We start from the raw sequence: 21,843 nt of genomic DNA on the forward strand, positions 1-21,843 counted from the left end.
TACATTAAACCAACAGGTTTAACCAACAGGCCAACAGGTACTCCACATTGTTAATAATCAGAGAAATGCAAATCAAAACCACAGTGACCTGTAACTTCATTATTAGAATGGCTATTATGCAGAGTACATCATGAGAAATGCTGGGCTGGAGGAAGCACAAGCTGGAATCAAGATTGCCAGGAGAAATATCAATAACCTCAGATATGCAGATGACACCAGGCTTATGGCAGAAAGTGAAGAAGAACTAAAGAGCCTCTTGATGAAAGTGAAAGTGGAGAGTGAAAAAGTTGGCTTGAAGCTCAACATTCAGAAAACGAAGATCACGGCATCTGGTCCCATCACTTCCTGGCAAATAGATGGGGAAACGGTGGAAACAGCGGCTGACTTTATTTTTCTGGGCTCTAAAATCACTGCAGATGGTGACTGCAGCCATGAAATTAAAAGACGCTTACTCCTTGGAAGGAAAATTACGACCAACCTAGACAGCATATTAAAAAGCAGAGACATTACTTTGTCAACAAAGGTCTGCTAGTCAAGGCTATGGTTTTTCCAGTGGTCATGTATGGATGTGAGAGTTGGACTATAAAGAAAGCTGAGTGCCAAATAATTGATGTTTTTGAAATGTGGTGCTGGAGAAGACTCTTGAGAGTCCCTTGGACTGCAAGGAGATCCAACCACTCCATCCTAAAGGAGATCAGTCCTGGGTGTTCTTTGGTAGGACTGATTTTGAAGCTGAAACTCCAATACTTTGGCCACCTGATGCGAAGAGCTGACTCATTTGAAAAGACCCTGATGCTGGGAAAGATTGAGGGCAGGAGGAGAAGCAGATGACAGAGGATGAGATGGTTGGATGGCATCACCGACTCAATGGACATGGGTTTGGGTGGACTTTGGGAGTTGGTGATGGACAGGAAGGCCTGACGTGCTGTGGTTCATGGGGTCGCAAAGAGTCAGACACCACTGAACGACTGAACTGAATTACCAAAAAGACAAGAAAAAATTGCTGAGGAGGATGTCTTGCACACTGTTGGCAGGAAAGTAAACTAGTACAGTCACTATGGAAAACAACTGGAGGTTCCTTAAGTAACTAAAAATAGAACTATCATATGATCGAAGAATCCCACTTCTGAGAATATATACAATGCAAAGAAAATCATTATCTTACAGAGAAATCTGTACTCCCATGTTCATTGCAGAATTATTCAGAACACCCAAGGTGTGGAAGCAACCTAAGTATCCATCAAAGAATGAATGGATAAAGAAAATGTAGTTTATATATGCAATATTATTCAGCCTTATAAAGGAAAAAAGTCCTGCCACTTGGAACAACATGGATGAATGTAGAGGGTATTATGGTTAAGTGAAATACACCAGGCAAAGAAAGACAAATACTGCATGGTATCACTTATAGGTATAGTCTTAAAAAAAAAGTTGAACTAAGAAAGAGTAGAATGGTGGTTGCCAGGGGCTGGGGTATGGGAGAAATGGGAAGATGCTGGTAAAAGAATATATATAAGATGAATAAGGTTTGAGAATCTAATGTATAACATAGTGACTACAGTTGATAATATTGCTATTATATAATGAAAATCTGCTAAGAAAGTAGAATTTAAGTATTCTCACCCTCCCCAGAAAGGTAAATCTGCAAGGTGATGGATGTGTTAATTAATTCGATTGTGGGAATCCTTTCACAATGTATGGTATTTTAAATCTTCATGGTGTACACTTTAAATACATTACAAATTTATTTGCTGATTATACTTCAGTAAAACTGGAAAAAATACAGAGGCCATGTAGGAAAACACCACATCCTGTTCCTGTTCTGTCATCTCCATGGATTTTATAATCCCAGAATACAGCAAAAAGTGTGAGTCATCTTTTTTCTTCCTAACTTATTCCTCATTCTCTTGCTTAGGACACTGTTATGTGCAAGAATGTCATCCCCTGTGTCCTAGCACATCTGAGTTTCTTTAACAGAAATGCCTTGCATGTTTCTGAAGACTGTCATGAGGCCCAAGGCAATAAAGTTCAACAGACTTGAGCTGTAATCTTCTCCTAAGGAAATGATTGGGATGCCAAGATGCCTTTTGACTTTGATTTCACAGCAGGGCTTCATTTGTAATGATGCTGTCCAAACTTTAAATGACAACAGCTGTGATATGAAGTCCCACACACTCATTTATACAAATTTCCCACATATTAAAAAAAAATTAAACAATGGGGAATTTCAATCCATGACCAATTAGCAGGGAACAGGCAATCATAAAACATTTAGAAGCTATTTATTATCTTACAAAATGTTTACACATTGTAGTGCATGTCTCAAACCTGAGCACCAGTCAAATGCTGATTGCAAAATATAAATATAAAATTCTTTGTAAATCACGTTAGAGACATTCTAAGTTAATTAGATTGAAAAATGGAAAAATTCTGAAACAAGAAGTACAATCATTGACATGGCAATAGCATTTCGGCATAGTGCAGTTATCTGTTGGGGAATCAGTTCGTAAATACACATCCTGAAGTCCCCTGTGTTTTGGCCACGTAATAGCAAAGTAGTTATAGGCATACCAGGCAATTTATAAGCCTGCAAGAACTTGAATGCCTATACATGTTTTATTTTGAACTTTGCTACATGGTTTACCTTTAATTTTCCTCCTACAATTGAAGAGTGAACCTTGCAATCTTAATTTCTCATTACCCTCAATTATTTCATATTTGGATTTGCATACCTTTGGAACTGTTATAACCAGCATTCCTGTTTTCATAAAACTTTGGAATCTCTCAAAAATGATATATGTAAACATTAAAAGAAAAAAATAAGGCCAAAAGGCATGATGTCTTACAAAGCTTTTTTTGAGTTTGGATTAGACATAGCTCAGAAAAAAAAATTTCTTTGAGCTGTCCAAAACACTGAGAACATTTGTATCTTCTACACAGAGACAAAAATTAAAACTACCAAAGCCAAAAATACCTCTGTATATCATATTACTCTCTTGCTCAAAAATGTCAGCTATGCTCTGACCATTGCAGGATAATGAGCAAAGTCTTCTGCTAACCTTGTAAGACCTCTGTGGTGTGGACCAGTCTCCACAGTTAACCAACCATATGGCCCTCCAGTTATAAGCCACAGCTCTAGTCAGTCTGCTTTTTTTTGGTCACCTTCTATTTCACATCACCAACTCAACAGACATGAATTTGAGCAAACTCTGGGAGATTGTGGAGGGCAGAGGAGTCCATAGGGTAATAATGAGTTGGACATGTCTTAACGACTGAACAACAACAAATGATTCCACATTATAACTACTCCTATCACATCTAATACCTCTAGAATGCCACCCATGCCTTGCCTCACCATTTACACTCCTCCCCTTTGGCACCCCCACATGAATGCCCTCAGGCTCGTCCACCCTTTCCAGGTACAGGGTGTGCTTGCGAGCTAAGTTGCTTCAGTTGTGTCTGACTCTTTGGATCCTATGGACTGTAGCCCACCAGGCTGTCCGTGGGGTTCTCCAGGCAAGAATACTCAAGTGGGTTGCCATGCCCTCCTCCAGGGGATCTTCCCAACCCAGGAATTGAACCTGGGTCTCCTGCGTCTCCTGCATTGGCACATAGGTTCTTTACCACTAGCACCACCTAGGAAGCCCTCCAAGTACAGTGCTAAGTACAAAATAAGCAGTGAGACTCTTGTTGTTTCAGCCTCAGGTTATATTTTAATGCTCAATCAGCTAATAAAACCACTGAGAATGTATCACAATTTTGAACACTATGGTTATTTAATATGTACCACCAGTCCTACTGAGACAGAAGATGAATGCTAGACTTGACAAATAACATCAAGTCTTAAGTTTTTGAGTGAACGGTGCAAGTCTGCTTCAGCGTTATATGTCTGGAAACTAGGACAGCGCACCTGACATATGGTAATAATAGCTAACATTTATTAAGTGCTTACTAAGTATTAATAGCAAACATTTTCAGTTTGGATACACAGAAATTATTTCATTTAATTTTTACAACATCTCTAGGAGGTAGACACTAGAATTGGGTCCATTTTGTTTAGGAAGGAACTAGTTTCTAGAGGTTAAATAATTGTCTGAGATTAAATGGGTACAAACAACAGAGGAAGAATTCAAACCCAGCAGTCTCACCCCAATGTTTATGCTTTAAAGCTCTAAGTCCTGTTGCCTCTCAAATGCAATAGAGTCTCAGATCAGATCAGATCAGATCAGTCACTCAGTCATGTCTGACTCTTTGCGACCCCATGAATCCCAGCATGCCAGGCCTCCTTGTCCATCACCAACTCCTGGAGTTCACTCAGACTCAGGTCCATTGAGTCAGTGATGCCATCCAGCCATCTCATCCTCTGTCGTCCCCTTCTTCTCTTGCCCCCAATCCCTCCCAGCATCAGAGTCTTTTCCAATGAGTCAACTCTTCGCATGAGGTGGCCAAAGTACTGGGGTTTCAGCTTTAGCATCATTCCTTCCAAAGAAATCCCAGGGCTGATCTCCTTCAGAATAGACTGGTTGGATCTCCTTGCAGTCCAAGGGACTCTCAAGAGTCTTCTCCAACACCACAGTTCAAAACCATCAATTCTTCGGCGCTCAGCCTTCTTCACAGTCCAACTCTCACATCCATACATGACCACAGGAAAAACCATAGCCTTGACTAGACGGACCTGTGTTGGCAAAGTAATGTCTCTGCTTTTGAATATGCTATCCAGGTTGGTCATAACTTTCCTTTCAAGGAATAAGCGTCTTTTAATTTCATGGCTGCAGTCACCATCTGCAGTGATTTTGGAGCCCAGAAAAATAAAGTCTGACACTGTTTCCCCATCTATTTCCCATGAAGTGGTGGGACCGGATGCCATGATCTTCGTTTTCTGAATGTTGAGCTTTAAGCCCACTTTTTCACTCTCCACTTTCACTTTCATCAAGAGGCTTTTGAGTTCCTCTTCACTTTCTGCCATAAGGGTGGTGTCATCTGCATATCTGAGGTTATTGATATTTCTCCCAGCAATCTTGATTCCAGCTTGTGTTTCTTCCAGTCCAGGGTTTCTCATGATGTACTCTGCATATAAGTTAAATAAACAGGGTGACAATATACAGCCTTGACGTACTCCTTTTCCTATTTGGAACCAGTCTGTTGTTCCATGTCCAGTTCTAACAGTTGCTTCCTGACCTGCATACAGATTTCTCAAGAAGCAGGTCAGGTGGTCCGGTATTCTCATCTCTTTCAGAATTTTCCACAGTTTATTGTGATCCACACAGTCAAAGGCTTTGGCATAGTCAATAAAGAAGAAATAGATGTTTTTCTGGAACTCTCTTGCTTTTTTCATGATCCAGCGGATGTTGGCAATTTGCTCTCTGGTTCCTCTGCCTTTTCTAAAACCAGCTTGAACATCAGGAAGTTCAATAAAGTATAGAACTGAATATAAAAATGGCATCTGAGAAACACATAATTCAGGCAAAAGAAGAAAATTTCCACTAATTATAAATAATCTCCTCAAAAGAGGTTGAAACTATATTACAACTGTGAAAACCAATTGAAAAATTTAAATGTGATTGCTAAAATTAAAATGCAAAGGAAGTGCTGGAAGTTAATTTTTACCCCCATAGTATCCATTTATTTCATCTCTGTCTTGATAATTTCTTTAAAAATTAAGAAATACAGAGAATCAAGTCAAAGCTTCTAAAATATGTGTAATAGGAGTGCTGGAAATAGAGGACAAAGCAGGAAAAAGTAAAAGAAATAATAAAAAGAATTTAGTCTTCATATGCTAAGAGTTCAGAAAGTATCAAACAGGAAAAACGAAAAAAGGTATTTGGTAGAATGAATAAAATGTGGTATACTGATACAAAAGAATACTACATAAAAGTGAAAATAAATTATAGTTATATCCAACATCATGGATTAATCTTCCAGACAAAATTTTGATCCAAAGAATCAAGGCAAAAGGAATAATCACCACCATTTCATCATCATCATCAAATTAGTCACTACTGAAAGACACATCAAATTTAACACTGCTGTAGTTTTTTTTTTTTTAACTTTTATTTTGTATTGAGGTATAACCAAAGGACAGGGAAGCCTGGTGTGCTATGGTCCATGGGGTCGCAGAGTCCAGACACAATTTAGCAACTGAAAAACAATAGCTAATTAACAAACAATGGTGTGATAGTTTCAGGTGAATAGCAAAGGGACTCAGCCTTTCAAACACCTGTATCCATTCTCTGAAATACACTTTCATATTAACATTGGCCTCTACCTCTATTCACCCCATCAAACACAGCAATGTAAACATGTAAACAATATAGGATTTCATAAAGTCTACCAAGTCAAAGAATTGCTTCTATCACATCATACTGACAAAGGAAAATCTAGCGAAGTTAGATCAAGTGAAAAAAAGATCACTGGTTAGGATGATTTTATGCTAAGTGTTTTAAAAGAATATGATTTGCTGTCAGAGGATTAAGAGAGTCCCTTAAGAACAATTATGACGGCTTTAAATATTTCTTCAAAAAGGATCATCTTTGGAACAGTGCTGTAAAAGCCAAACATAAAGTAAATCATGATGCAATTTTGTTGGAAAATAATTTTAAATACATTTATCTCCCCCAAGGAAAGTGAGATTCATACTTTGGTTCTAGAAGTATCAGCACATGGTAAAAATAACCTAAGTATTGGTTAAAATAAAATTTTAGATTTCTTCTTTTAAATATAATGTTATCAAATGCTTTCCCCACTATTTGGTATGAAACTTTAGTTCCTATTTTAAATGGATTTACTGGTGGTAACAGTGAAAATTAGTTCCACTCTTAATGATTTAAAGGATGCAAGAGTAATGGTCTCTGTCATAGCTCTATTTAATTCTCCAGTCCTGTGTCTGCAGAAACCAGACAGATACAAAAGTATAAAAGTAGACTACAACAAATTCAACCATGAGGAAGCTCCCATGGCAGTTATATAATAAAGACACGTTGTCTTTGCTACTGCAGATTATGGTCGCAGGAATGTTGCATGTAGTCAGTAATTTGGTGAATAAATTCTATCTCTGTCACAGAGGAGGATCTGAAACAGTCTGTATTTACATGAAATGGACAATGGTAATTATGTATTTACAATTTTGCCTCAGGGATATGTTAATTAAATCCCCCTCCCATTCCAATTTAGTTGGAAGAAACGTGGACATTAAATGTCACCTAGAACATTATACCAGACGGAGAAGGCAATGGCACCCCACTCCAGTACTTTTGCCTAGAAAATCCCATGGACGGAGGAGCCTGGTAGGCTGCAGTCCATGGGGTTGCTAGAGTTGGACACGACTGAGTTACTTCACTTTCACTTTTCACTTTCATGCACTGGAGAAGGAAATGGCAACCCACTCCAGTGTTCTTGCCTGGAGAATCCCAGGGATGGGGAAGCCTGGTGGGCTGCCGTCTATAGGGTCGCACAGAGTCGGACACAACTGAAGTGACTTAGCAGCAGCAGCAGAACATTATACCGGAGAAGGCAATGGCACCCCACTCCAGTACTCTTACCTGGAAAATCCCATGGATGGAGGAGCCTGGTGGGCTGCAGTCCATGGGGTCGCTAAGAGTTGGACAAGACTCAGCGACTTCACTTTCACTTTTTTCCTTTCCTGCATTGGAGAAGGAAATGGCAACCCACTCCAGTGTTCTTGCCTGGAGAATCCCGGGGACAGGGGAGCCTTGTGGGCTGCCGTCTATGGGGTCGCACAGAGTCGGACACGACTGAAACGACTTAGCAGCAGTAGCAGCAGCAGAACATTATACTGATCTGCTACATTGATGACACCTTGCTAATCAGGCTGGATGAGCTAGCAGTGACCACCATGTTGGAAATCTTGGTGAGACATGCACTGCAGAAGATGGGAGATAAACATTATAAAGGTCCTGGCCTGCTGGGACATCTCATTCAAAGAAAAAGGACAATTTGTTGCATCTTGTATCTCTCATCATGAGGAAATGAGGAAGGAAGCACAAATTCTCTTAGGCCTCTTACGGTTATGATGAAAGCATATTTCACATCTGGGACTCCTGTACAGGCTCACACCAGGTGACACAGAAAGCTGCCAGCTCTGAATAGAACTCTGAACTAGGACCCAGAACAAGAAAGGGCTCTGTAGCAGATCTGAGAATTAAGAATCCCTGCTTACTACCACAATCAGTGATACACTTAGAGAATTTGTGCTTTCCATTGCTATAACTTTGAGCTGTACAAGGTTACAGACTCTATTCCCCAAAGGAGGAACAAATTTTACTAGAGGACAAAACAAGAATCTCATTAATCTGTAAACTACAGCTGTTGCCAAGGAACTGGCAGACAAGAGGAGCCATCATCTTGGCAAGAAAAACCCCCCAAACTGAACCTGAATGCCAGGGAGGTAGGGCTAATGTCATACAGTGAGAGCAAGGAGGAATGCCTGGCACCCAGGTTAAGTCCTTGGGTACCTCTTGGTACTTCCTTGCTAAATTCTGATGGAAAATGAACCTGTGCAACAACGCTGGGCTGAGAAACACAGGTGACCAGAGGCTAAGACCCCTCCAGGATGACGGTTTGAGTCATAAGAAGAGAGGTTAGCATCATTTGCATTTCTACCATCAGCTACATCTGCAGGGGCTAACGTTTTCCCCACTTACCCTCTTCTCAGTTTCCCCCAGCAAGAAAGGCACACTAGAATTCTGGAGGAGCTGCTTCTGAATACCATTGTAGAAGTGGAGGTGAGCAGCACCAGGAATGAACATGACAATGCCTTATCCAAATACCCCTTCAAGGAAGGACTTGCTGCTGCCATGACTTGGCAATGCTGTCAACAGCCCTTCCTGAAGCAGTAAATATTCAATGACTGATCAAGGTGTGGGCCCATACCCAGCTATTCTCACATAATGTGGGACAACTCTAGCCCCAGAGCTCTGTGTGGGTTACACTGAGACTAACCTTGAGCCCACAATGTTGCCTGACTTCTCCTTTTGCCCAGTTCTATTTTTTTCCCTTCCCTCCTACAGGTGTTAATCTAAAGATCACTCCCTGACAAATATCCTTTGAACTAAACTCTGCCTCAGAATCTGTTTCCAACCTGAAACAATTTCCTAATAAAGTGGTAGTACACACATTGTTTTCTGGGGAACCCAGGCTAAGAGAGATATATAGCCTGAAAAGATCTACTGGCTATAGGATAATGCTGCTGAAGTGCCAATACTTTGGCCACCTGATGCGAAGAGCTGACTCATTAGAAAAGACCCTGATGCTGGGAAAGATTGAACGCAGGAGGAGAAGGAGACAACAGAGGACCAGATGGTTGGATGGCATCACTGACTAAACGGACATGAGTTTGAGCAGGCTCTGGGAGATGGTGAAGGAAAGGGAGGCCTGGTGTGCTGCAGTCCATGGTGTCACAAAGAGTTGGACACGACTGAGCGACTGAACGACGACAACCAGCTAAGAGAGATCTGTAGTTTGAAAAAATCACTACTGGCTATAGGATGATGAATGCATTTAGGCCAGAACAAAAATGGATGGCGGAAGAATGTTTAGACGAGTATTACAGTCTAGGAGGGATGATGGTAGCTTTGATAGGGATATCATAGGTGGAGGGAGAGGGAAGAGGATCGTGTCAAAAGGTTCCTATGGGGTGAAAATCAATATGACTTGGTGTTGGAGATGAAGAAGATGGCATCAAGGAAGGCTCTTAGGTTTTAGTTTGCATAACTGGATCAGTTGTGGTGCCATTTGCCAAGATTGGGAATGGTGAAAGGGAATCAGGTTTGAGAGTTGAGGGGTAAAGGAAATTCATTATCATGAGCTTAGTTTGTAAAGCTGACTGTCTTTGACACCATGAAAATGAGATATCAGGCACCCAGCTGGATATAAAGGTGTAGAGCTCAGAGCAAAGGTCTGGAGTAGAAAATAAACTTCCAAGAGTCATCAACATATAGGTAGTAGTTTAAGTTGTACATGTGAAAAAGATCATCCTTGAAGTAAGTATAGAATGAGACAAAAAAAAAAAAAAAGAATATGAAGCTTTAAAAATTAAAGGCCAAGTGGAGAAGGATGAGCTTTAAAAGATGGAAAAAGAATGGCCAGAAAGGTACAAGGATATGTAGAAAATGTTTCATCATGGAGCCAAGGAAAGAGAGCGCTTCAAAAAGAAATTCTAGTTGATAAACTGCTTCCTCTATCTTCAAAGCAAGGAAAAGCTAGTGGATGTAGCCATGAAGAGATAACATTAATAATTTATATAGTTTACAGTTTCAAGGTAGCTACTATAACATATTTTTTGTTTGTTTTCCTATACTCCCACCCCTCTAAAGGCCATACTTTAAATTCCTGTGACAAAAAAAGGAAATGAATTATAAATCTGTCTGATCTAGAACTAATAAATAAGTAAAACCTATAGAAAAGCCTTTTAGATTAGAAAAGCCTTCATGTATTGATTATATAAGTGAGGTTATAAAGGAAAACAAACAGCTCTTTTTAGCATTTTATTTTCTTGGCCGTGCTGTGCAGCTTGTGGGATCTTAGTTGCCTAACCAGGGATCAATCACCTTGCATTGAAAGTAAGGAGTCTTAACCACTGGACCGCCATGGAAGTCACTGTTTTTAGCATTTTAACCCATAGGTTATCACTATGTTGCCTTTATAACATTAGCAAAAGGTAAAATAATCAAATACTTATATAGCCAATTACTGCAAATAGTAATAATTGGAGACAATTTTCCTCATGATTTATATTATAAAAATAATGATAACATATGATCAGAAAAAACTTAAATAGCTCTTAGTTTCAGTAAGAATATTTTGGAATATCTTTGTAAAGAGTTAAAAATTGATACTGGGAAAAACTTTTAAGACTCATTAGCAGCATTATTTATGAAAATCTTCTTGAAAGTCAAAATCAGATTCCATACAATGAATGAAACGTGTAAAAAGTCAGGCTCAACCACATCTAACCAGCCTTAAAAATAAATAGGCAAGGAATTATCAACCCTATAGTTACATGTGGTGGCTATTTTTCCCGAGGCACTGATAAGGAAACACTCAATGAAATGTAAAGTGTTACAGAAGGTCAGGATAGTAGCATGAAAGCATTTCTGGGAATCCTAAGAAAACAATGTTTGTAAATTCTGAATTTATTCCTTAATGACAACAGAAAACTAGGCACTGGCCAGAAGATCAACCCTCTCTAGATTGGCTTTGGCCTTTTGAACTTCCTACCCCCACTTTCACTGGCAAAGGTCACCACTTTCACCTCTTACACGCCAACCAAATGGATTATGTTTAGACATTTAATTTAACCTCTATACCATTTGTTAAGATTAAACACATATTTTATCTTTTTTGAAAAACTACTTTCCTTTAAAAAACCCCCCACACTTCCATTATAAAAGATCTAGGAAATGCAGGTTAAGTGGGGAAAAAAAAAAAAACCCAAAATATCTTGTGATAAATCCTATGACCGTTATACAACCAATGTAAAATTTTGGTGTCTATATTTTCCAAATCACAAATTGTATATTTATTCATATAAATTAACTTTACTTCTATATAGTCATTTCAAACAATCATTTGGTGAACAATATCATTTAGTGAACATCTGTCATCTCATATAGATGTCAAATTAAAGAAACAAACATTTTTGTGACAAGAATTCAGGATTTACTCTCTTAACAACTTTCAAATACAACAAACAGCTGTGTCAATTATACTCATCATATTGTACATTACATTCCTAGTACCTGTAACTGGGATTTTGTATTTTTTGACTGCCTTCATTCAATCTCCCCCCCTCTGACCTTCCACCGCGGGTAAACACAAATCCGTTTGTTCTTGAAATATAATTGGCCTATAACACTGTTAGTTCCTGTTACACAACGGCAATTTGATATTTCTATACATTTCCAACTGAACACCAGGATGAGTTACACTATAAAACCAAAGATTTTATTACATAGCTATTGACTATATCTCCCACACTGTACATTTCATACTGTGCCTTTTTTGTATCTGGAAGTTTGTACCTCTTAATCTCCCTCATCTGTTTCTCACCCTGTTGTCCTTCAGTTGCTAAGTTGTGTTGAACTCTTTTGCAGTCTGCCAGGCTCCTCTGTCCATGGGATTTCCCAGGCAAGAATACTGGAGTAGATTGCCATTTCCTTCTCCAGGGGATCTTTCCAACCCTGGGATCAAAACTGCAGCTCCTTCCACATCTCCGGTATAACAGGCAAATTCTTTACTGCTGAGCCACTGGGGAAGCCCACTTCTTGCCGTACCCTTCCCCCATAAATACACTGTAACTACCCTGCATTTTTCTCACCCCCACTCCCTGCATTTGGGAATCTCCTGTAGCTCAGAGGGTAAAGAATCTGCCTGAATTGCAGGAGATCTGGGTTCGATCCCTGGTTCAGGAAGATCCCCTGGAGAAGGGAATGGCAGGCAACCCACTCCAGTATTCTTGCAGGGAGAATTCCATGGACAGACTATGGGGTGGCAAAGAGTCAGACACAGTTCAGCAACTTTCATTGCCCCTGCATTTACTGTTTTTGATAACATGTTTTATAATTTTTTGTTCTGTGTATCCCTTAAATACTTATCATGGATAGATGATTTTACTACTTTTTCTTTTAAACTTCCTACTGTTTTTAAACATGGCTTTGCTTTACTACTTTTACTGTATATTTGCCTTTATCAGTTAGATTTTCTTTTTGTAATTTTCATGTTACTAGTTGTGACCTTTTCTTTTTCGCTTAGAAGTCATCCCTTTAACACTTCTTGTAAAGCTAGTTTGGTGGTTTTGAACTCTTTTTGAGCTTTTGTTTGTACAATTTTGATTTCTCCATCAAACCTGGAAAGCCTTGTTAGGTAGAATATTCTTGGTTGCAGATTTTCCCCTTTCATCACTTTGTATAGTGCTATTCCTTTTTGGCCTTAGAGGCTGGATCCTGGGGCAGCTGCCTGAGGGATCCGAGGTGTCTAAGAGCTGGTATTGGCCTGCTGATGGGTAGGACCAAGGCCCAGGGGCTCCAGGGACTGGTGCCTGCTCATTGGTAGGTGGAGGTGGGTCCCAGGGTCTGTAACTGCAGGGACCTGGGGGATCCCAGGGCTAGTGATGGTAAACTGGTATGTGGGGCCAGGTCCAGGGCTTCCTGGTAGACAGGGTCACATTCCAGGGTGGCTGTGGGCTGGGTCCTGGTGCTAATAAGCTACAGGGAAGAAGATTCCAAAATGGCACTTGCCAGCACTAGTCTCCACGTGGTAGAACAAGCTCTCAAAATGGTTGTGGTTAGTGTCTATGTCTTCGAGGTGAGCTCAACTTGCTTCCTGCCTCTCTGGGAGGCTCTGCAAGATCAGCAGGTGGGTCCAACCCAGGCTCCTTTCAAATTACTGCTTCAGCCTTGGGTACTGGAGGATGTGAGATTTCATGTGCGTCCTTGAAGTCTATTTCCCACAGCCCTCTAGCTCTCCAGAAAGTAAGCCCTGCTGGCTTTAATTAAAGCCAAACATTCTGAGGGCTCATCTTCCCAGTGTAGGAGTCCAGGGATGGAGAGCTTGGACCACTCACTCCTTGGGGAGAACTCTGGTAATTGTAATCATCCTCCCATTTGTGGGCTGCCCACCTGGTGGTATGGGTCATGACTGTATTGAGTCTCTCCCTACTACTTGACTTGCTGTGGATCCGTCTTTATGACTTCAGTTATAGAAAATCTTTTCTGTTAGTCTTCCAATCTTTCTCATCAATAGTTACTCTGTAAATAGCCGTTATTTTGGTGTGCCCACGGGAAGAGATAAATTCAGAGTCTTCCTACTCTACCACTGTGGCCTGCATTCTTTCTAGTCACTTTATTCTTAATTTCCTACCTTGGCCTCCTTGACCCCATTTTTCTCCTCTTACGCCTTTTCTTATGGATCTTTCATCTCAATGTTTTAGTTTTTATTATTCTGCCCACTCCTTAAATGTCAGTATTTCTAATTTATTTATTTATTTTTTCATCCTTAGATCTCCTCTCTTTTACTGCCAATTTTCCTTAGGCTGGCTCAACCATTTCTGTGAGATACAATGCCACTGTATTTCTAGCACAGACAACTCTCCTCAGCTCCAGCAGACTGGGCTCTTTCAATCTGTTGTAAAGACCTCAAATTTAATATATCTTAAACTGAATTATCTCCACCTCTAATACCCACCTTCAAGCCTGATACTCTTCCGTAATAGCTTGGTAAAAAGGGCAAGCATCTATTCCATCAACTAGCCAGGAAGCTTTGTATCACATCATACCCTCACATTCACTCAGATATCAAGATGATGCTTCCAATGTGATCCTGCTTCCATCTATCCATTCAACAAATATCTTTAGTAGAACTAGGTACATTGTGCCGGGGGCTCTGCATTAAACAGTTATACAATCATTGTCCTCTTGAACTTGAATCAGTTAATGTTAGTTCTGTCTTCATCATATCTTTATCATGTGTTTCCTCTTCTTCGTATTTACTATCCTTGTTTGGGCTTTCACCACAGATATAATTTCTTTACTCCAACCAACTTCTGAGCCTTTGGAGAGTTCTGTAGTATAAATCAGACTGCTTCTCTGCTTTCCTCTGTCTTCCTAATTTTACCTTTCTAATGTCCATTAAATCATTTAACTCTTGCTTTCTGTCTTTTAAAAATTTTGTGCTAGCATTTCTTTACCTGTTTTCTCTGTCCTTGTTGATCTGTGTTTATCTTTAAAAAATTTCTATACTATCACTTCTAGTTGAGTTTCAGAAGGGAAATGGAAGTAAACGTGGAGGTAAGTGATCAGGAGCCCCAAATTAGGTCATTCTAGAGTTTATAATTTCTGGAAGTTTCTTTATGCTACCATTGCTAGAATATTTTAATATATTTTCCTTTACATTTCCTAGCTATGTGATTTTTCAGCAAGAGAATTCAAAACAGCCTCTTCTTCATTAAAAACAAAAATTATTATTATCTTACACAGTCATCTAGTCACTGAAGAAATAGGAAATAAAATTTAGGAAGTAGGCCAGTGTATTAGGAGATAGCAACCATGTATAAATCATTAGGCAACACTGTGCAAATATTAGTGACACATACCTTGGGCCTTAAATCTCAAGTAGAAATTAAGTCTAGTTTTTTATTTTGGAACACTAAAGTCTACCTGTCAAAAAACTGGCATGATGGACTATTAGAAAATTCTCTTTCAGGTCTTAATTAAACATTTCAAACAACTATGTATCTTTCTTCTACAAAACTTTTGGAATGAACACAAACACACACCCACACACAGAGCCATGGTATTTTTGAAAGGATGTGAGAGTTAGCCTTGAAATTGAACAATCAATCAAATAATTCCTACTGCTTTCTTGGGGAAAACAAATGACACCAATGGCCAGAATTCTCTGGAAAAAAAAAATCAGAATTTTTTCTTTCTGAGTGTATCTTTTTTTTTTTTTTTTCAGTGTTACAGCTCTATTTTATTTAGAAGATAGCAGGAGAATCCAAGACTTGAAGAGAAGAGAGTGGAGGAGTGCATGGGGAGGGAGAGAGAGAGAGAGTGAGAGAGAGAAAGAGAGAGAGAGAGCGCGCGCATGCACGAGGGAGAGAGTCTGAGAGAAAGCACTTTGGCTCCTCCTTTTATATGCTTTTTTCCTCCACCTGGGCCTGCCCTATGCAAATTGAGCTTAGCCGGGAGTGCTGTTTGTTCTGCCTGAAGTCTTCACTCTGGTCCTCGAACCTTCCTTGTCTTTTAGCCACCACCATTTTGGACTCCTTTTCCCTATTCTACCTACCTAATATTCCCCCCTCAAGAGATGGGAGGCCCAATTCTTTGGGAATAGGGGCGTCAAGGTCTTTCTGGCTACTTCCTGCTGAACTGGGACAGTGAGGGGTATTGGGCCTTCCCCTCTTGCTAGTCTCAAGCCTCAGAGTCCTTATAGCAGTGTCCAAGGGTGTGTGACATTTTCCATGGTCAGCTGTAGTTTTATATCTTTGTTGAACTGGCACTGCATGTTGTAGCTGGTTGACAGGTGTATTGAGTGTCCTCTTCTGTTTTCTTCCATGGCTTGACTCGTGAGTAGTGAATCCAGGAGTCATGTCTTGGTACCTTGACTGCTGGTGGCAGAGGCTTAGCCTCTATGGTCTCAAAATTGGAGACTACTGCATACCCGGCTCTTCTTTTTCCATCCAAGACAAAGCTGCTTCCATCAGTGTACCAGATTTCCTCAGGATTGGTCAGAGGATCTTCTGACAATCCCTCTTGGGGTTTTGTCCAGTGGTCCAAGGTTTCGTAACTGGAGGTCTTCTGGAATCTGAGACTGGGCCGCGTGAGCTTTCTGCTGAGTTCGTTTTTCGCTGTCCCGCTTTCCAGCAAGATGGGCCTTCCCCTGAGCTGGGTTTCTTCGCCTTCTGTTTCTAGCGCGGGAGCTTCACTGAGCTGGGCTCCTGCTGTGCTTGGCCTCTTCCACGCAGAGGTTGTTTCAGCCAGGTTAAACCCGAGTCATGGCACCACAGATGTCACGCGAGTGTATGTTCCTCGGTTCTTTGTCTCATCACAACAAAGATTTGGAGCGACGGACATTAAAGCCCTCAGCGCGTTGGGTCTTGGACAAACTGTGCTACAGCTCTTAGGCAAATCAGTGTTACAGCTCTATTTTATTTAGAAGATAGCAGGAGAATCCAAGACTTGAAGAGAAGAGAGTGGAGGAGTGCGTGGGGAGGGAGAGAGAGAGAGTGAGAGAGAGAAAGAGAGAGAGAGAGCGCATGCACGTGGGAGAGAGTCCTGAGTGTATCTTTTCTAAATAACACACAAACATACAATATAGGATTCACTAGCTGAGAAAAGGCAGTAAGGGCTGTAGAAACTGTAAAGGTGCTGGACATGAGAAAAGAAATAGCAAGGTTACTGGAAACAAGAGAGGAATCCTTGTTGGAGAAGACTCATCAGGAATATATATTAAATATTAATATTAATATTAATTATATTAATATTAATAAATATATATAATATATTTAAGAATATATTAAAGAAAAGATAGGCAGAATTGGGATGTAGAAAGAATATATTCTAAGTTGGGAAACTAAGCTTTGGACAGGAGTAGAGGGAGAAAGGTACAAGGGGGAAAGGCAAAGGCAGGAAAAGTTCCTGATACAGAGAAAAGCTATCAGTTTTGTGTCATTTATGAGACCCACTATAAACATCTGGGCACTAATATAAGCACATATGTTCCTTCATAGGTACCTAGTCTGTCTTTCAGAGCATGCACATAAGGGAATTTTGTGATCAGGTGACAGATTAGACTCTTTTCCATTAGATAAGGTTTTCATTTCCTTATATGTGAAAAAAAGAATCATCTAAGATTTCCTTATGATTTTGCCTTTTGCTCCGTGAGATTTTAGTGTTGTGTAGGAAAGCTGTCCCTCAAGCACTGCTTTCAAAAGGTTGGCTGGAGAAGGAGGCTGATTTTCTGAAATACTACTGACTGGCTGGTAAAGAGTGAGTTTGGCTGTGGTGCCCAGTTCCTCTATTTCCGAATGACTAGGTGTCAGATCAGTGGTACCCCAGTTAGGGAAGCCGGAAGTGGAGACAGGCCTTATTTTTTAAAGTTTTGGTGTTTTGTCAGGTCTCCACATTGCTCCTTTCCTTAATCTTCCCACTCATTGTGCACACTGCCATGCTTCTTTCCTTCTCTTCTTCAACTTGCCTCTCCTCTCTTCTTAGTCTATTTGGCTACAATAGCATTTCAGAAAATGAGTTTCCTGGACCAGCAGTAGTAGTATGACCTGGGACCCTGTTAAACACACAAATACACAGGCTCTACTTCCAGCCCACCTGAATCAGCAATCTAGGTGTGGGGATCAGCATTCTGTGTATTAACAACCTCTTCAGTTATTCCAATACATGTTCAACTTTGAGAACACTGGCTTACAATGTACCAGTACTGTCTCTTCTGATTCAACTTTGTAGCATTCTAGAAAAATAGGGCTATATCTGACTTTAGATTTAGGTGAAAGTGTGAAGTATTTTGTGTTATTCGATTTACTTTACATTTGCTTAAAGTAACAGCCACCAAATTTTTTAGACTAAAATCTACATGTTGAGAAGAATTAAGTTTGTGTTATTTGGTTTGTACTTACATGTTTTCATTTTTTCAACCAATACACATGAACCCTATGTGACACTGTTTAGAAGGTAGTGGAACCAGCAGACAGGCCTAACAAGAGCTAATGAAAATCAGTGTGTTCAACATGCCACAGGAGAAGCAAGAAAAGCTGTTAGGGAAGCACTGAGGAGGGAGTGATTCCACCACAGCAATCAGAGAAGGCTTTATGAATAAGAGGCATCTGAGCTGAACTGAAAGATGAATAAGCTCTTTGGATTAATTTCTCTTCTTTCACATCTCTAATTTTTTCCTTTTATATGCCAGTTAATGGCTATTTTGCATATGGTTTTAGATGTATTGTTTTAAATATATATAAAAGATAAACATGATTATATATATATATATATATATTCTGCATTGGAAATGAGGCCTAGTGATTTTAATTTTAAGAAAAGCATTATGCCTCAAGAGAAGTTTTCCAATATTGAGCTACTTTATTTAAGTGAATTTTAAAATTTCCTTTAAATAAATCTAAAGAAATGTCTTTATGGTCACAGACCAAAAACTTGCTATTGTTTAAAGACTATGTGTAAAATCACAGAACTGAACAACATTAAGACCATATGTTTATTCTCAGTATGTCACTATTTGGTCCTGTGATCTTGAGGAAATTACTTCACCTCTCTGGACCTTCATTTCTTCATCTAAAAAAAACTGGTACTCAATAATCTCTAAGGACCTTTTTTTTGTTTCTTCTTTTTCAAAACCCTTTGAATCCCATTTATAATTTCAATAGGTTCAATTATTAAAATATTCATCAACAAGGAGAATGTCTCTTTTTCTGGCTATCTAGGCAAATATCCTCCATAAATACTTTGGCTACAAGGCTAGATTCTAGAAATTAGTTAATGAAGTTTACAGAACACAATGTTAGGCTCAAAACGTGTTCATAACAGACTGCATTAGGAAAGAGTGTCCTTAAAATTACATTACTTCATCTCTAACGAGAAGTGTCTCAAGAGGCCATGGCAGTGGTCAAAACCTTGGCTGAATGACTTTCTGATACATTATTGACAGAAAAGTCATTCCTCAAACTGTAAAACCTGCTCTACCCTTATTAAACAACATAGATAAGGCCAGAACTGAATTTCACAGAGAGCCTAAGAGATTTAAATCAAGTGTAAGATTATTTTGCTATGGTGAGACTCTGAAAATACAGAATATTTCAGTCCAAATAAATTTGTAGTGCACAGAAAAATAATGGCAACTGTTTACTATGGTTGTGAAATTTTTGAACCTGTCAAAAACCTTAAAGAATGAAAAGTTATATAAAAAGGAGCATGTCTTCTTGAGTCTAAAAAAGTTTGCAGACCATTTTCTAGCCTGGTTCCTTTTGACGCACGGCTGTCATGCTGTGAACTGCAGGAAGAGGGATTGAGCAGTGACCTTTGGAATGAACCACCTTACGGGCCAAGTGTCTGTACCTAATTGATTTTCCTTACCCCTTTAAAAGTGTATCTCTTACTCCTGGCCTCAATGCCTGCTTAAAGTTCAGCCAATTATTGCAGCGAGATTCAAGCTAAGTGAATTTCACTGAAGCATGCAGTGTGAGGCAGACACAGAATTCATCATCTTGATTGTGGTGATGGTTTCAAAGGTCCATACACATGTTAAAAAGTTATCAAGTTGTACTCCTGAAATAGTCCAGTTTACCGCATGTTAAAAGTTCAGTTCAAAATGTTACAAAAAAACTCATTAGTGCTTATGGTGTGTGTGTGTGCGGGCACACGTGCACGTGTGCTGAGTCACCTCAGTCATGTCCGACTCTTTGCAACCTTATGGACTGTAGCCCACCAAGCTCCTCTGTCCATGGGATTCTCCAGGCAAGGTAAGAGTAGTATGTAAGTGCTGAGTTGGTCCAGTTGTGCCTGACTCTTTTGCGACTCCATGGACTGTAGCCCAGCAGGCTCTCTGTCCATGGGATTTTCTCCACAAGAATACTTGAGTGGGTTGCCATGCCCTCCTCTGGGAGACCTTATCAACCCAGCAACTGAACCCATGACTCCTGCATTGCAGGTAGATTCTTTACTGCTGAGCCACCAGGGAAACCCATATATAATTATATGGGGAAGAGTATATAAGAGATGGCCATTTTTACCTGAGAAAGACATGAAAGGTAAAAGTTGAACTGAGGCTTGAATGATATATTCACCAGATATGGGGGAAATTGAAGGGCAATGGGCATTATAGTACAAAGCAGCTGAACAAGGTACGAAGGCAAAACACAGTTTGGTCACTGTTCTATAAAGGAGGTGGTTGAGTGAAATTTAAACTAGTAAGATGACATGTGGTGATAAATATAAGCCTAGAAAGGAAGGCATGGCTTTGATGCCATTCTAATACATTTTGACTATACTGTGTGGGTGACTAAAGTTGAAAATTTTATACACATTTGAATTTGTTTAATTCCAAAATACACATCTAAATTGCTTCCTCTTAAAACCTCATTTAAATTACAATGAAGATATTATTTTCTCAATGTACTCTCTATTAAAATTCCAATGGCACTTTTCACAGATCAAAACAAAAAGTCTTAAAATTTCTATGGAACCACAAAAGACCCTGAATAGCCAAAGCAATCTCAAGAAAGAAGAACAAAGCTGGAAGTATCATGCTCTCTGGTTTTCAGGACACCAGAATCAGTTGGAGGTAGGTGTACCATACTGAAAATGAGAGAAACTGAGCTTCCAGAACTCTGGCAGCCAGGTTTTTACATTTCAGGGAGCTGATCAGATTATTTTCTGAAAAGTATGACCAGCTCCCTGCAAAAAAAGGGGGAAAAAAAGAAAATTAAAGCTACTGATATTGAGGGTAGCCCTACAAGCAGACAATAAAATATTACCAGACATCTGGACAAAGTTTCTAATATAAAAGACAAAGACCAGAATAAAGAAATAGCCAAAAACTATGGAGAAAGAGAAACCATGCAGCTTTCTCTGCCCTGCTCCTCTCCCATAATATGGGCCAGTTCTTTCTCTATTTTTGTCTGTCAATACCCTCAGATAGATAAGTGAAAAAGTTATTACATTCATGAGACAAAACCAGAATACCAAAAAAGTGAATATTCCGAGAAAAAAACTATATTTGGGTGTAAAAACATAATACCTGAAATGTAAAATTCAACAAAGGGTTGGAAGATAATCTTGAGGTAATCTGCCAAAGGGTAAAGCAAAAGGCAGAGATAGAAAATAGTAGAGAAAATAAAATTAGAGCATTGCTCCAGAAAAGACATCTAAATAGTATAAAACCCAGAAGAATAAATTGAGAAAATGAAGGAAAGGACATCAAAGAAAATAACTGAAGAAAATTGCCCAGAATTTAAGAACAGGAACGTCCAGACTGAAGGGACCTATCAAGTATTTAGCACAACACACTTAAATAGCCCAAAGACATCAGGGGGCATCAGGGGACTTCACTGTGAAATTTTAGAAGACTGGGATCAAAGAGGTAAAATCCTACAACTTCCACAGAGAAAAAAACACAAGTTTCATGGGAAGGGTAAAGTAATGGTAGCATGGTCCAATGCACGATATTTACCTGCTTAATCCATTTTATAGCAAGGAGAGAAATATTTCAATGTAAAGAAATAGAAGAAAACAATAGATTAGGAAAGACTAGAGATGTCTTCAAGAAAATTAGAGATACCAAGGGAACATTTCATGCAAAGATGGG

General features: G+C 39.5%; 1 protein-coding gene across 4 annotated transcripts in view; it reads right to left on the reverse strand.

Annotated features, from left to right (window-relative positions):
- Positions 1-21,843, reverse strand: part of SBF2 (SET binding factor 2) — a 509,682-nt gene that overhangs the window by 136,493 nt on the left and 351,346 nt on the right. The gene's annotated exons all lie outside the window — the stretch shown is intronic.

The sequence above is a fragment of the Bubalus bubalis genome, chromosome 16 (assembly GCF_019923935.1).
Source record: "Bubalus bubalis isolate 160015118507 breed Murrah chromosome 16, NDDB_SH_1, whole genome shotgun sequence".
Classification (NCBI taxonomy): Eukaryota; Metazoa; Chordata; class Mammalia; order Artiodactyla; family Bovidae; genus Bubalus; species Bubalus bubalis.